Raw genomic sequence first — 15793 nt, forward strand, 5'->3', positions numbered from 1 at the left:
AATGCTGTACATTTTGACGGCTTCATTACCTCCGAAAGTCTCAACTGAGAATTGGGTTTGAATGTAGATCGTAACTGGCATATTTTGGTAAGCCGCAGCTGATAAGTAAGAAAAGCTGAAAACTGTTACATATCTCCAGTGTGGCACACAAAAATGAAGCTGCAAACTTGGGAATTTGCTTGATGCTACTTAACTACCACAAAGACTACAATACAAGTTTATTTAGCACAGAACTGGCCTTATTACATCTTGGATTGCTATTGCTCATTTTCTCCCCTTGGAATGTACAATTTGTAATTGTTTGATGTCAGCTTTCCTTTGAGGATGATCAGAAATTCTTTAAATTTTCACCTCTTCTTCAGATAGGATTAAAAAAAAAAAAAAAAAAAACAAGGAAAAAAGGCAGAACTCAGATAAGTAAGCTAAACCTTTGTCAGATGTTACTAACTGCCTATACAATGAATTTTCAATTGCAGGCAAGTTGACTGCAGTTGGTTTCCATGGGAGAGGTTTTCCAGTTGTAAATTATCTGACTCTTGAGGAGTATAGTCCACAATACGCTCAATATTTTACATGAATGATGCTTATATTTTGTTTACAGTTACAATTACAATTGATAATTATCACCCCACTTTAAATACTAATTCAACAATAACTTACACATAGTTCTTAAGCCTAAAAGTGTTTCAGAGTGTCTATCAGAAAATGAGGTGTTTTCTCAGTTGGAGTTTAGAATCATCACACAGTTGCATTTCAGCACATGTGTCTGGAGAGATACACATTATTTTCATACTCTTTTAAATTATATTGAAAAGGTAAAAATTATAACCAGGTGGGAATTGTTCTCCTGCTCCCAGCTGGAAAGCATAAGAGGTGATTTAATTAAAGAAACCTACTGATATTATTTTTATTCTTTCCTTCCTGCCTGCCACTCTGATTGTGCTAACTATTACAGTATAACATTTTACTGAATCTGGATTTGAAATTATTCATAGCTTACCCATTCCCTACAAGAAAAAATTAAGATCTGAGATAATGTTTAGGAAGCTATTAAAATCGTGTCATTTATAATGGCACAAAATGAGCAGCAGTGTTCTTGGTTTCCAGGTTTAATAGTTTCATGCAAGCACAGTGATGGGTAATGTTACATCTTCTGGTGTTCATCTGAAGCACGTACAGAAAAAAGCCATTTTGGTGCCATTACAGCCTTATCTGACCAGTGAATGAAATGGTCCCTAGAAAGATATATAAAGGATATTTCCTTGTAACTCAAATGGTGAACACATGGCGCTAAAAGTGTTGACGTCTACTACATTCTTTTCTGTAAGAAGATTCTCACACTGGCGGTGTAAATATTTTGGCAAGTACCACAGTCCTCAAATTTTTGTGAATCTCACACTCTTCAGTGAAGTTAACAAGAAGATAATGTAGTGACATAAATAGTTAAGATGGGAAGATCAGCATGGGAAGATGTAATAGTATTAATATTAAAGATGGGAGCATCTATATGAATACCAAAATTTACACTGATTTATAATGAAACTATGAGGTCTCAGTTCAAACATGTTATGATGAAGTCATTGAATAACTTGTCAATGAATCGACTTGAGAAAATAAGAACTGTGCTAAAACAGAACTATTCCCAAATATTTCTGCAGAAATAAAGAATGGTAATATTAATTCAGTATGCTGATCATATATCATAGTTCAGTCTTGCTGCCACGAATTTTCTTTGAGCATGCATAATAGGTACTCAAAGGTAGGTGTTGCAACAGTATGGTTTGCGATAATGGAATTTTTGCTTTGTAGCCATATCATGCTTTCCTCAGATGCAAGTTTGGGGCTGGGATTTTCAAACAACGTGGAAAAAAACCTTGGTCCTCTAAATAAGAAGTCAGCACTCCATGCAACTGACTGAAATACACAGTAAACCGCTCGTACTCTTGCACTGAAAAAAGCCAGAGACGATTCTTTGTCCCTTAAACCAGTGGCAGGATGTGGCTGCATTCATGCTGTTGAGACATGTTTAGTTCCACGTGGTGCTCTGTGGCCCTAAGACAAATGAATAATAATGTTTTTCAGTTTGAAATATCTGAAATAATGTGAAGGCTGAGTTGCACATAACACTGGAGAGTATTTATTGTTTGCCCTGGGGTACAATGTGAGAGTACAATGTGAGTAAAAGGATTAAAAGTGAGAATTGCAATGGTATAATGTGGGAGGACAGTAGATGATCTAAATCAGGTGGACACCCTTCTATACCATGTACTGGAAATAGCCTCTGCTGTGTATTGCTGCAAGCATACCCGTGACTGTGTAAAAGTGCTAGGTGATGAAGACAGCAACTCTGCTGAGGAGTACACAACTTTGAGCATTTTGGGTAACTGCAGGCCAGAGCTTCAACCTGAGCCTGTGCCTTTATTTACCAGTTCAGGCATAGCCTAAGGGCTTGATTAGCTTGAAATAAGACTCTCTGGTGTGTTTCATTTGCTAAGTGAAGGAGAGCAGATGACTCCAAGAAACGCTACTTTGGAAATACAAGTGATACCACAAGTTTGTTCAGATCTCCTCCTGTATACACAGTTGTTCATAAACTTTGATGTTTTCTTCTATTTATATTTATTTATCTTCTGTTTATGTTTTGTTACGTTTCAGTTTACATCATCAAGGATGTAAAAAATCATTTGAGGACTAGTGCTCTCGTAGCCTGAATATCGGCTGAATTGTCACCTGTGAGTGAGGGTTGTGTTGGCAGTACAAATGGCTTTCCAGTCCTGAGTCTCTAGGTCTGTGCACCTTCTGTTTCAGAGTACATTTATGAAACCACGTCCTAACTTACTTTTCTAGCCATTTGCACGTGCATATGCATATGACAGGAACTATCACTTTTATATTTGGTCTGATCTGTGAGAATTTATTAGAAATCTGACAACTCTGATGCTGCTGCATTCCTTGGGTGATGGGGTGAAGGAGTTATTTGAGAAAGCATCATCAAAGAGATATGTTCAAAACAAAATGGTTCTGGGTAAAAATAGGTTGGAGAGAATGATCTGAATGATTTGCTGGCTGATTATATGAAACTACCCTGCGCTGTCTCAGACATCTCACTTCAATTTTAGGTGAATAGAAGTGACAGAAAAAAAATGTGCAAATTACAAGTACCAATTTTTCTGAATACTTTTAAGAAATGTCTGCAGTAATTCTCATTGCAGAGAAGAAGAGAAAAGAAACCTAAAAAGGATCTTCGTAAGGAGTGGAAGAAATAGTCCGCATTAGTGGTAAATGTACCAAGCTGTCATCACAAACCAATTTTCACTGCCTTGAATGTAATTAACCTGTTAACACATTGTGGCTAGAGAGACAAGAGATTTAAAATATGTTGCATTCCTAGCTCTTTTTCTTATTTATTTATTTATTTATTTATTTATTATTATGGTTTTTTTGTATCCTCTCCTTTTGGTTTTATCTGCAAGGTACATAAAGCTTATCTGCCAAGCATTTAAAAGCTTCAATTCTGAAGGCTTAAGTAGCCTTTCACTGGCTCTAGAGTGAATTCATGTTCTACTGGTACAAGGCCCAGATACGTACAGAACTCCTTTATACTGAGGAATCTTACTGCCCTCAAGATAAAACAAATAAACCCAAACTCTTTCTCCCTCGATTTGCATGGTAAGGAGAACACTTAACTATAAGAAAACTTAGCATTTTGCTTTCAGAACACTATTCTTTTAGCAAGTCTGCCTCTGTGGTGATTTGTGGCAACTACCTACAGAATTTATGAGCTCTGTGCAGAAGTATGAACTCTGTATTTAACATGACGAAACTGCCAACTGCATTTTGGATACACAGCCTTTCTCCTTTTTGTTGTCTTATCATTTCATATCAACTGCAGTCCCAAAAGTGCATGAAGTAGAGAAACTTGGCAATTCAAATGCAAGTGTCCTGAAGTACAGGATAGCTCTTCTGGGAAAGAGCCGGAAAGACAAACTTACCACTGACAGAGACCTGTGGCTTCCTAGGGAGGCATGTGAGGCTGCCTGGCTGAGGCACTGAAGGCTGCTAGGGGCTAATCACAGAGTCACTTCTTAGCTATGTCCTGGTTAAAGGCTGTGCCACAGAATACAAAAAGTAGGATGGGCTTGGCCAGCCTAAATTTTCTGAGTATGTTCTTGTATTTCTGTATTTTACCAAAGCTTATGACATACAGAAATATTTTAAACTGGTGGAAGTTGGATCTGGAGGGGCCTACCTCATATCTACAGCTCTGCAAATAACAGGTAGATGGAAGCAACCTTTCACTGAGAGCAACACTGCATGTATGTTTTCTAACAGTAAAGCTGGAAAGGAAATTTCCCATTTGCTTTGTCTTATCTTTGTAATCGCTGTCTCTAACTCTGTCCCTTCTTGTACCTCTGTTAATCTGGCCATTTAAATGGAAAAATTAAAATTTATGTAATTGACAGTTGTATCAGTTATACAGCAGAAGGTCTTGTTCTTCACTATTTAATAAAAAATCTCTCCAAACAGCCGTTGCAAGTCTTACTGTGCTTGGATTCTGTTTTTGTTCCAAACAGTATTTCTCTGTTACACTGAAGACATTTTATTCCTATTGTACTGCTCTGAGAGACTGAGAGTTGCAGTTTTGAAGCAAGACCAACTAGCCTGGGTCTCTAAAAGTTTTTGACTTTGTAAAGATTTAGACAGCCAACTTGACTAAGCCTGTTCGAATATCTGCAGAGCACTTCTATCTTTAAACATGTAAATGACTACAAAAGCCTGCCTTATATAAACATCTTTTATAAGACTAAATTAAGAGCCTATGTAATTCAGATTTCTCAGAATCTGAATCTTCAGTGTTTATGAAACTGTATCCTTTAGTTTGAGCATAGGATGTTATAGGTCTGTGTTTCACTGCATGTTTTTTTTAGTGCAAACACCAAACTATTGTGTGGATTTTTATTTCTTTTTAGATTTTGGCAGACAAACCAACTAGCCATTCACACAACTTTTTTGCTCATTGAGGAGGAATGGTGCCTTCTCTTGAAGACCATGAAGCCAAAGATGCAGTTCTCTTACACTGTCTTACACATATTCTTGTGCCATTCAAATAGTGGGAATTTTCCGCTTGGTTCAATAAGAAGTTTGGCAGAAACCCGTTACAGTTGCATATACATTGCTACATTTCATTTGTGTTATATGAAAATGAAATAATGCCTTTATTTGTGGTAGCATGCTTTACGAATTAAATGTGAAGTCTAGAGTCTCATGTTCAACTCTCAAGTTCCTTTATCAACAGATAATTTCAATAGGAGCCCTTGTTTTTGTGTGTCCCTTAAGTGCTCGTTTGCTCTGTGCTTTGTTTTACCTCCATCCACATTAATTTAAGACCAAGAAGAAAGGGAATTTCTGCTGCACAGCTTACTTAAATTTTATTGTTGCAAATTCTGATTCTTGTCTTTTGGGTGCAATGGAAATGTACATACATTTTTGCTGATGTCTGCTACTATTGCACACATCTATTATGGCTACCAAAAATTCTATGTTTAAGCATAAGAAAATCCTTTGGTCTGATGTTATAAAGGAATGGGGCTGGCATCAAAAGCATAAAATATGGGAAAATAAAATAAACCAATTATAAGCTAATTTGATTGTCTTTACAAATTTCAGCTACATTCATGGGATCATATGACATAAAACATTTCACTGAATGACATTACAAGCATCTAAGCCAGCTACAAGGTCCTGTCTCAGATTGTTTCCAGCATAAAGGCATGATATATGTGCCCTCTGAGCCACTGAATTATCTTCCTCATTACCAGTACCATTCACATAAGCGGGCAAGTATATTACATGTACAGAAAATGAAACCACCAGGGACAACGGCTGAACTCAGGCTTACTAAGTAAGATTTATTTCTCCTCTGACTTAAAATATAGCAAAATAAACAGCAAAGACTACTTTGTGCTTTCAGATGGGATTCATCAGACTTACTTGAGCTTGTCCAAAAATGAAACATCTGGTTGAAGATATTTTTTCAGCTTATTCAGGGCTGAAATGAATCATTGTCAAGAGGTACATGCACCTCCAGCAGGTGATTCATCCCTTGCCAGGGTAAGTACATGATACAGATGTGAAGAAGTGCTGCTGAGAGGTTCCTGACTTTCCAGAGGCTCTCAAGGGAAACTAGATAACTAGTGTTCTTTCATATGTAGTGTACTTCTAGATGTCTAAAGTTAGTGAAATGAATCTCTGCCAAACTGACCTAAGAAAGGCATGGTGATGATATTAGACTACAAAGAGCCTACCTCCTTGCTTATGAAACACAGAGGTAACAAAAGGATTTGAAGTTAGCCCAGGTTCATCTTTTGCAAGGGCTCTGCAGGAAGCAGTTAAGCACCTCCAGTCTCAGGGTTTTCAGGGTCAGAACCTAATGAGCCAGAAAAGAACACAGCCTAATGAAATGATTCATTTATGCGAAGTTGTTATGAAGGATTTCTGTTTACTGAAATCTGAAGAAAAATCTCTGCATATTCCAGCACCATTTATTCACCATTCCCAATCCTCTAAAGCTCCATTATTCTACTATTCCATGCTCAGCTGCCAAGTTGAATGTGAGGGTATATTCCTGTGCACCAAAATATGCTGAAATTAAGGTAAGGGTATAATTGGCTACAGCTCATTGGATTCAGGAAATGTGGAATTTTTCTGAAACCACATGCTTGACTCACTACTTTATGCTTAGGTACTGAGACTCTCTTGAGGATAGTGTGCTGATTGACCGCAAAGTCTGTAAAGGCAGGTACAATAGAGACAAGGTAAGTGAAAGAAAAAGCAAATCTGAACAAACAATGCACCTATGGGGTCTTCGCTGACTTTCAGATATCTGTTTTCTGTGCCACATCTCTACAATTACTGTAGCATGCTACAGGTTCAGGTACATTTCCCTTAAATGAATAAATGAACATATCCTTCTATTTTCTAGAGAATTCCTAAGCTCAGACTCAAAGAAGCTTGGACAATTTTAAATAAATATTATTTAGGCAACAAACAAACAAATTTCTACCAATCAGGAAAGACCTGCTGTGTTCTTCTGTGGTCTTTGCTTCAAGCATGATGTGGGAGAGGTCAGATTTATATGTCATTCTGCTCTCAAACAGAGTCCGGCAAATGATTACTGAAGGTGGTACTCTTGTCACTGGGGTGGAATCAAAAACTCCTTCTTCACAGCTATGGAGAGGATTGTGATTGAATTTCTGATAAATCCATTGGTTGCTCACTTGTGACATTTGGGTGAAATAGCCAGCTAGTGTTATTTGAAATAATATTTTCATTGTGGAAAATGGTATTTTATCAGGATTAACAGATACCTCTGGAAAATGTGTTTTTTGAGGGACACCCACCCTTTCAACTCATTGTGTTTACTCTGAGTATTTTCATTTAGTTCTGATTTTTTTTTTTCTGAACTTAGTTTATTTATTTCTTCCATACTTATAGATGGGATTGCTGCTGACACATATTTTCCTTTTTCTTCACTGCATGGTGGCCATTCTTATCATTCCAGCTACTCATGTCATTTCATGGCATGAATTTTTACATACACAAATTCCCTTGGTCTACACTGTTTAGGACAAAGAGACTCATTCTTCTGTTGAGTGAATCTTCTGAGCAGTTGAATCCAGTTTACCTTCCCCCTTCTGCTGCAAGAAAACATAATGAACATCCTTGCTATTCTTCTCATTCTTGTGTATGTTTTTAAAACAAAGACGGGGGAGAAAATACTCTTTGCTGTGAGAAGTAATGTCCTGAATGCTTTCATAGATAGATAAGACACTAGTTCACCTCTGGTGAGCTTTAGTAACCAAGCAGTTATCTGTTTATTCAAACATTCACCCTCTATGGCTATCCTTGAAAGTTTTCTTGTAGTTTATTTCCATTCTAATCTTAAGATTTGAGTCATAAAGATTGTGCAAAATGCAGACATGACAAAGCTGATTAATGTCAAAATACACTTATAAAAGGATGAGCTTCCATCAGAGGAACAAGACACCCATTATTTTTTAGATTTCTCCAGTTTATTTGATTTGGATATCAGATAGCAATAAATTCATTTTTCTTATATATATATTTATATTTCTGCAAGCAAACCAGAAATGCTGCAATAACTTTTTCTCTAGCATAGCAAGGCTTCTGATTGTAAGCAGTTCCAAAAACAGGATTTCAGAGGCTTTAGAAAATACATACTATGAAACAAATGTTCAATATTTTCTTGACTCAAATTACAGTCAAGTTTCTTCTTAAAGAGTAACTGCTGAAGTCATGTGACCAGATAAGTTTTTCATTTTCTCTCTTTTTTTTAATGTAGTGTAAACTTCTAGCCTTAGTGACTGTTGAGGAAGGTTTGACTGAAATACACGTCAAAAATATAAGTAGAAGTAGAGAATTAGAAATATTGCACAATGAACCTTCCAAGATTTTTTGTTTGTTTGTTTTTTTAAACCAATCATGTATTTTGATTGCTAAGGATAGTCAAGAAGGAAAACAACTGAAGGCCAACTGTAACATCATCTAATCAAAACTAATCTTCTAGACCTAGCACAGTCTGGATTTGGTCCAGGACACAGCAACAAAAATGCATTACTGGCAGTGAAATATGACCTCAGCTGCCAGTGGACAGAGGGTAGACATTTTCTTTCATCATTCTCGATTTCTTGAAACATTTCTTTCTCATGGCCATTAGATAATGCCATTTCACTTGAAAGGAGAGCCAGGCCCTTGGCTGCAGCATGAAATGGATAAAAACCTACTAAGAATGCAACATGCAAGAAGTAGTGAAGGGAAGCTAAGACTATACTACTGATCTTTTACTGGCTGACTCTCAAAAAGAGATTTTTCCCCAGAATTATTCCATATTTGGATAAGAACAGTCCATGGATGAACTTGTATCGCTGCATGATTAAGGCGATGTTGGCTGGGTCAAGAGAAGGACTCAGAGGGGGCTTAATGTTGAAATTACCTTTCCTGAAAGCTGCTCACTTTTCACAGTTGGTACTGTGTAACCACAATGTTATAAAGCACTAAGATTAATACTAAAGTCTTTCTATATAGTCTATAGTATTTCTATAGTCTTTAATGGTCATAGAAATTAATTTAATTTTGAAAGACTTTGCCTAGCATCATACATTTTTTTGTGTAGTTTGAACTGCGATATGCATATATATAAGACGACTTTGATACTGAAAATGTGACAAATCTTTAAGGGTTAGTGTTTTTTTTTTTTTTCCCCTCAACAACATTTGTTGCCTCCTGCAAAATTCAACTTGTAAAATTCACAATTCAAGGGTCAGCTTGTCATTTTGATACAAGTTGTAGCAATGTTAAGCTTGGTAAGTCCCTTGATGGATAACCCAGTAGTTTGTTTAGATAATGGGAAGGGACTGTTTTAGTATCAAGTAAATAATAGTGATATACTGCTTTTATCAAGCAGATTAGGGAGGTTCTGTAAGTCTTTGTATCGAGTAGATAAAGGATGTTCTGCTTTGGATGTTAGTTGTGAAAGCAAGTATTAAGTACGTAGGTACCTCCAGGAAAACCTCTGAATGTATATAAGCTGAAGACCTTTTGTGCAAGTTACACATCACAGGAGGAACATATCCCTCACACCTCCAGCCCTGGTACTTAGGAATGCCTTCTTTCTAACACTCTAGCTTGAGTCTTAGACAGTTTCCTGATTGACCGATTTATGGCAACTGTTGTGAGATCCCTCTCTCAAGAGTATGTCCTACAAAAAGAATAAGAACCCAGCTTTTCAAAAACTTTTAGAGGGGCAGCACACATCTGTAGCCTGAATTTCTTCAGAACCATATGTACCCTTACAATCTCCAGCAATACACAGTTCTTAGATTTTATACAATTTCCTTCCACTGGAGAATAAAAGATAATGAGGAATGTGACATGTAACAATTCCATCACTGAATGCTCTACTGAAAATGCATAAAAGCATAAATAAGGCTGTTGCAGTTTTGATATTTCACCAGATTTTAACTTCCTCGTGGATATTTAACTAGAATTATAGGTATAAATTCACTTCTTTCCTTATGTCTCAGTTTCTTCTTGTAGAATAAGTACAAGCAAGATGGGAATGAGTTTTTTTTTTTTTTCAACTGAGAGTTAAATAACTACAGAGTATTTGAAATGAAGCACAAAATCCTGGCTGAACTAGAAAAGCTATTACTTTATTTGGCACATTGACAAAATCAATCCTTGATGAAGCCTATGAACTGACACCTGAGGTGAATTTGTTCCATTTCTTTTTAGGAAAGCTTTTGTGTGCAAAATAATGGCTGCCTTCAACTCTGAGGAAGAGTTAATAGCAGATACTTAAGGTCTTGGCAGTGGGTTGATATTGTTTTCATGCTAAGAGGTTTTTCAAAATGGTTGAACTCATTCAGGAGAGTATTTCCCAGTTCTGAGCAACTGCGATCCATCAACCTACACAGAATAAAAATAATCATTACTTTATTAAGGACATGTTAAATTGCAAGGCCAGTTAAAAGCACTTATGTGCAACTACAGCTTTAACCAGAACAGAAATAGTATTCTAGATATTGAAGTTGGAGATTTATAGATTTAAACTGGGTTGTTTTCAATATCTAATTGTATAAATTCGGGCTCAAAGCTTTGCTTAAAAAAAAAAGTAAATGAAGGATGTTTATTTTTAATGGTTAAGCAACTTATTAAAGTATGTAGAACACCCTAAAAGTAATGCCTCCTATTTATTTCCATGGAAACATATGCAAAGAGCACAATAACACTATTGAATAAAGCAAATTCTCAGCTACAAGACTATTTTTGGCATAGTCACTATCATTAGCCAATTCACATGGATGAGCTGATTGAGACACTTCATTTCATGGTGATAGTTGTGCATAGCTGTCTGGAATGTGGCTCATCTTTCATGAGAGTGTTGCCACTGCTGAAACACACTGCTTACTGCCTGACTGTGCTCACATCCACTGTTTGCTCTCCAACAGCATTCAACAAGCATTAATGAATATCAATGGGTACCATTTTTTCTGTATGGAGGAATTCAGCGATGCTCCTTTGCTTCATACACAATTCCATGTCAGACACCATGTTATTAGACTGTCCATCTGCTGACATCAATCAAAAAACATAATGGAATATTGGCGGAAAGGTTCAGTCTCTACTACAGTACCACCAGCATCTACCTCTGATGTTATGGGTTGTATGGCAAACAGGTATTGGACCAGAGAGATTATCACATTACAAAGGAGTAATGAAATAAAGATCTTACCTGCATCCTAGGCTCACAGAAGGGCTCCATGAGAAGTGATCTCCAGATAGAGATCTTTCTTCCTTGGGAGTCAGACCTTAAATGGGGTCTAGAAGGTCACTCACGTGAAATTGTGTTCACCTGTGCCCCTGCGGCTGACTCAACACTTGCCTTTGGTGGTCAATCAGAGGTTCAGGCCATGATTCAACAGTTTCCATACATGTGTTAATATAAAAAAATAGAAGGCATTGCTTTTGCAGCAGCCCTCAAAATGCCATATTCGGTAACTGCTGAATCACAGTTGGAGACTCATGTAATATGAGGAAAAGAGACCAAAAATGGGTGCAAGTGTACTTTTTTTTTCCAATTAGGCCTCTTTGCCAATGTTTGCTGACAAAGAATATCTGCCTTGTATTCTACTTTAACTACTGGTGAACTGTATTAGCTCTTTGCTATATCCTACTGATGGACAATGTGGATACTGGGGGGTAGTCATCAAACAGATAGTTCTTAAATTCCATACAGGACTTTCATTCAGAGACAAATCTATTTAACTGCAAATGGGTATTGACATTTCTTATAATGTTGTTTTTACTTTATTTTTATTTAGCTTTATTGCATCAGTGCAGCCAGAGAACTTGACTTGTTAGTTTCTTGGAGGTGCTTTAATATCAATATTGCAAAGCTGAGTTTAGAGTGGTGTGAAATATTAGTTATTTCAATACAATTAACAGAATATCATTAACAGAAAGCTGTGAATTTGATATGATGACCATGTTCATCATTCATTACAGTTTTTAACTTCTAACTTCTATTTAATTTTTATTTGATCATCCTTAGTTTAATACTATTATTTCTGCCATCATTTCAGAGCAATAGGTTGTTTCTGGACACATCAAATTTCCTTTACATTAATTCCTTAATAACTTGTAAATTACTTACAAGTTTCAAGTTCCAGAAACAGTTCTAAGAAGTGACTGAAATCTCTGACTGGTTTTATAATTTTGAAGCAGAACTGAAATGGCAGTGCAAGGCAGTAGCAGTAGAATCAGCTGTTATTTTAAAAATAGTAAGGCTTATAGTAAAGACATATCCACTCTTGCTGAGAGATAATTTAATGATGCAGAACTGGTTGAGAGATTTTCTTTACTATTCATAGTTTCACATAATGCGCTTGAGAAAGGATTCCCCTTTCAAAAGGATTCTTGATCAGCCCTAATAGATTTTCTAGTTCTTTCTACATTTATTGAAAGGAAATAATATTTCATGGGAAAAACTACAATGTAACAAATCCTTGAAAATTGAAATGTGAAGCAATGAAGTTTTTTTTTTTTTATCAGACCTATAACAAAAAGTAGGGGTACCCTATAGCCAGTAAAATGGATAAGAGAAGATTTGTAATCAAGACTGAAGTCTATTTAATCTCTGTTGCTGATCACTGCATAGCTTTAGCCTGCTTTCATCAAAATAATTGATGGCAAATGGAGCAGTTGTATGATGAGATTATATCCCCACTTTATAGCACAGTTATAAGAAATTATACCCTTCTTTCATTACAAGTATTGGAAATTTGGAAAATGCACTGGATTGGAATTGAAGCCATCGCTCTTTCTTGTCTAATGCACTGCAGATTTTTCTTATTATTATTCTATGCATTTATCTGAATCAATTTCAGAAAAAAATTATTTTATGTTTGCTGTATGTTATAATTAAATCCTCAGCATTGACACTTTTATATTTTATTCTATGCTGTGATTATATCTTCAGTATATCTGAGTTAGTAAAACTGAAACAGGAACAATGGATCCAGAATATTGTACGCAGTAGTGAAGACAAGTTGTGAAAAGATGAACCAAATAGAAATATTATTACATTCATTATATTTAATCTTTCATTATAATGCTGATTTTTACATACTCTTGTTTTAACGCATGAAATAGTGACAGCACACTTTACATTTTTTTTACTTCTCATGAAAACAAGTTATTTTCAGGCAATATCCTTTCAGTTTTTTGAGCTGAGAAAAGCAGAAGCATTTGTAGGGTGCCCATGGTAATCAGCTCCAAATAAAACATTTGTAGAGAGCAAAATTTTACTTCTTTAACGGTAGGGAGTGGATCTGTGAGCAACTCTTGACTGAAGTAGTTATTGTGTGGCTGCTCCTAGAGGAGACAATGAATGTTATAACAGGAGGGTCCAAGATGAAAACTTCTGAAGGATCTAGCCTACCTATCAAGAAGTACCATAGCAGGAATAAATGAAATAGATAAGTAAAGGAAGCTCCCATCAAGAATGATTTGGCCTTGAGAAGAAGGGAACATCACCATGGATTTTTGGTAGTTTGGATATAGGAGGAGGATCCAGGAGAGACAGTTAAAAATCAAATGTGAGATTAGGATATAGATCAGTCAAGTGAGCAAGAACAGGCTGAGAAAGCTCAGACAGGGCCATGAGCTGAACCGGCTGTGCTGAACCTGCCTGAGATGAGGATTTGGAATGTGAGAGTGACATTAAAGTGAGCAAAATGAGTATCAGGGATGGGAAAGAGATGCCAAACACAGATTTAGGTGAGGGACTGAGTCAGCTGAGTGGCCAACTGGAAGAAAAAATAAAGAAACCATCAAGTCCAGGGGGTAGGGTCCTGGAAAAGGGAGTGTGTTCACTGTAGGCCAAGGTTTACTGGAAAACTGAGTATATACTCCCCTTTCCTCCGATGGAAGCATGGCTATGCATATATCCTCTACTTTCTAAAGCTTGAAATCCAGCTAATTGTCTGCAGCCAGCAGCCAGTGGGCAGAAATACTTAATAGCCATATTTCAACAGCTTTCTAATATCAGGAAGTATCAGTAAAACCCACTGCTGAAGTGGATGTTTATTCTTAAGACAGTCTACTACTGCTGCTGCCTGTTGCTCTGCTATGGAAGTGGAATAAATCTGTGTATGTAAAGGTTCCAGTGCTGCTTAATTGCCTGGCTGTTAAAGTAATGCCCAACAGGCAAATTTGTTCTTTATTTGCCATTAAGAACAGACTGTCACTCAGACACAAAGACCCTCACTTCACGCTGTTGGTAAGTTATAATCTTGCAAATTCAGCTTTGAAAATGTTAGTAAACTTTAGGGCTGAGATTGACCGTGACAATCTAAGCAACACGATCTGGCCTTTAACTACAGCACCAGTTGATATACATATAGTTTTCACAGTACTCTCGCTTCATTTTGTTTAATGAGAATTGTGCTGCACAGTGTGGGAGTTAATCATTAAAACAGACTTCATTTTTTCATGTCTCCTGAAGTGTGCAGGGACAAGCTGGAACTAAACTGAATCGGTTTGCAGTATGTTAATTTTCCAGCATACAGCAAAACCCTTAGAAGATGACAGTACTGAGGCAAAATTATTTGGCTGATCTATATTCAGTATTATCACTAAATGGCTAGAAATATTCATTAAAACAATCTTCCATGACTTATTGATTGAGGTGTATTAATAGGCACTTGCCTGAAAGACAGAGATAGTCCAGATTGAAAATATAGGATATTACAGTTTTAATAAGGTTACATTCCCCAGTGATTTCACATTTTTCTCCTTCTTCATGGAACCTGTCAGCTTCTGCTCTCAAAGCCTTTATCCCTTCACACATTGTTATCTTTATAAAGGGGATAAGACAATATACAAAATTCACTTAAGTAAAGGTCTCCCTTCATCCAGCATTACCGCTGAGATCCTTATACTGGCAGCAGTTTACCAAAGCACAGGGAAAAATCAATTTTAATTAGTATTTTTTGGCTTTAATGGAAAGTGATTACAGAACTGGCATTTTAGTTAATACTGTTGAGATTTATGGTGGGGTGATGCTAATTAATTTTCTCTTGAATTGCTGTGGGCAATGAATAACTGCAATAACATGGCAGATTTGCTGATACCAGAACTGTATCAGCACTTCAGAGCTTCTTAACAAAAGGGAGCTTAATGGGCTGCAGGTATAATTTACATTACTTCTCATAAACTGCACATTGTTGCTTCTTTGTTAAAAGTGTTATGAAGAGCCAACTTTCTATATTTTATGGGAGCAATGACTTTTTCCGCAATTTGGTGTCAGCATATGCAAGCTTTCTTTAGAATGTGACAATATTTTATGAACCTCTAGACAGGGAAGATTTTGCTGGGTCACAAAATTAAACTTAGCTTAAATCTGCTTCTGTATATATTGTTGCTAGTCCTATCATTAATTCTACTGTTTTTCTTAGGAAAATACATCTGAATATGGCACTTACATTTAGACATCAAGCTCTATGTGTTGAAAGAACTATACTACGTTGTGTGCTTGAACATGCCTAGTGCTGTAGCAGTCTGACAGCAGTCCAGGCCTCCAGGTTCTATCACGGTGCCTGGCCTGGGGGGCATGGGGCTGCATTTAATTTCCTGTAAGCCACAGAGGAACTGGCATAGCCTCACTGGCTTCAGAGCAGTAATTATTTCTGAAACATGTTATCAATCTCAC

General features: G+C 36.6%; 1 long non-coding RNA gene across 1 annotated transcript in view; it reads left to right on the forward strand.

The window, feature by feature from the left end:
• The window catches only part of LOC107055161, a 91419-nt gene that overhangs the window by 6399 nt on the left and 69227 nt on the right, over positions 1-15793 (forward strand). Inside the window, exon 2 of the long non-coding RNA XR_005849618.2 lies at positions 5972-6111. This is a non-coding gene — a long non-coding RNA (uncharacterized LOC107055161). The remainder of the gene's footprint in view (positions 1-5971; positions 6112-15793) is intronic.

This window comes from Gallus gallus, chromosome 1, assembly GCF_016699485.2.
Source record: "Gallus gallus isolate bGalGal1 chromosome 1, bGalGal1.mat.broiler.GRCg7b, whole genome shotgun sequence".
In the NCBI taxonomy this organism is placed as follows: Eukaryota; Metazoa; Chordata; class Aves; order Galliformes; family Phasianidae; genus Gallus; species Gallus gallus.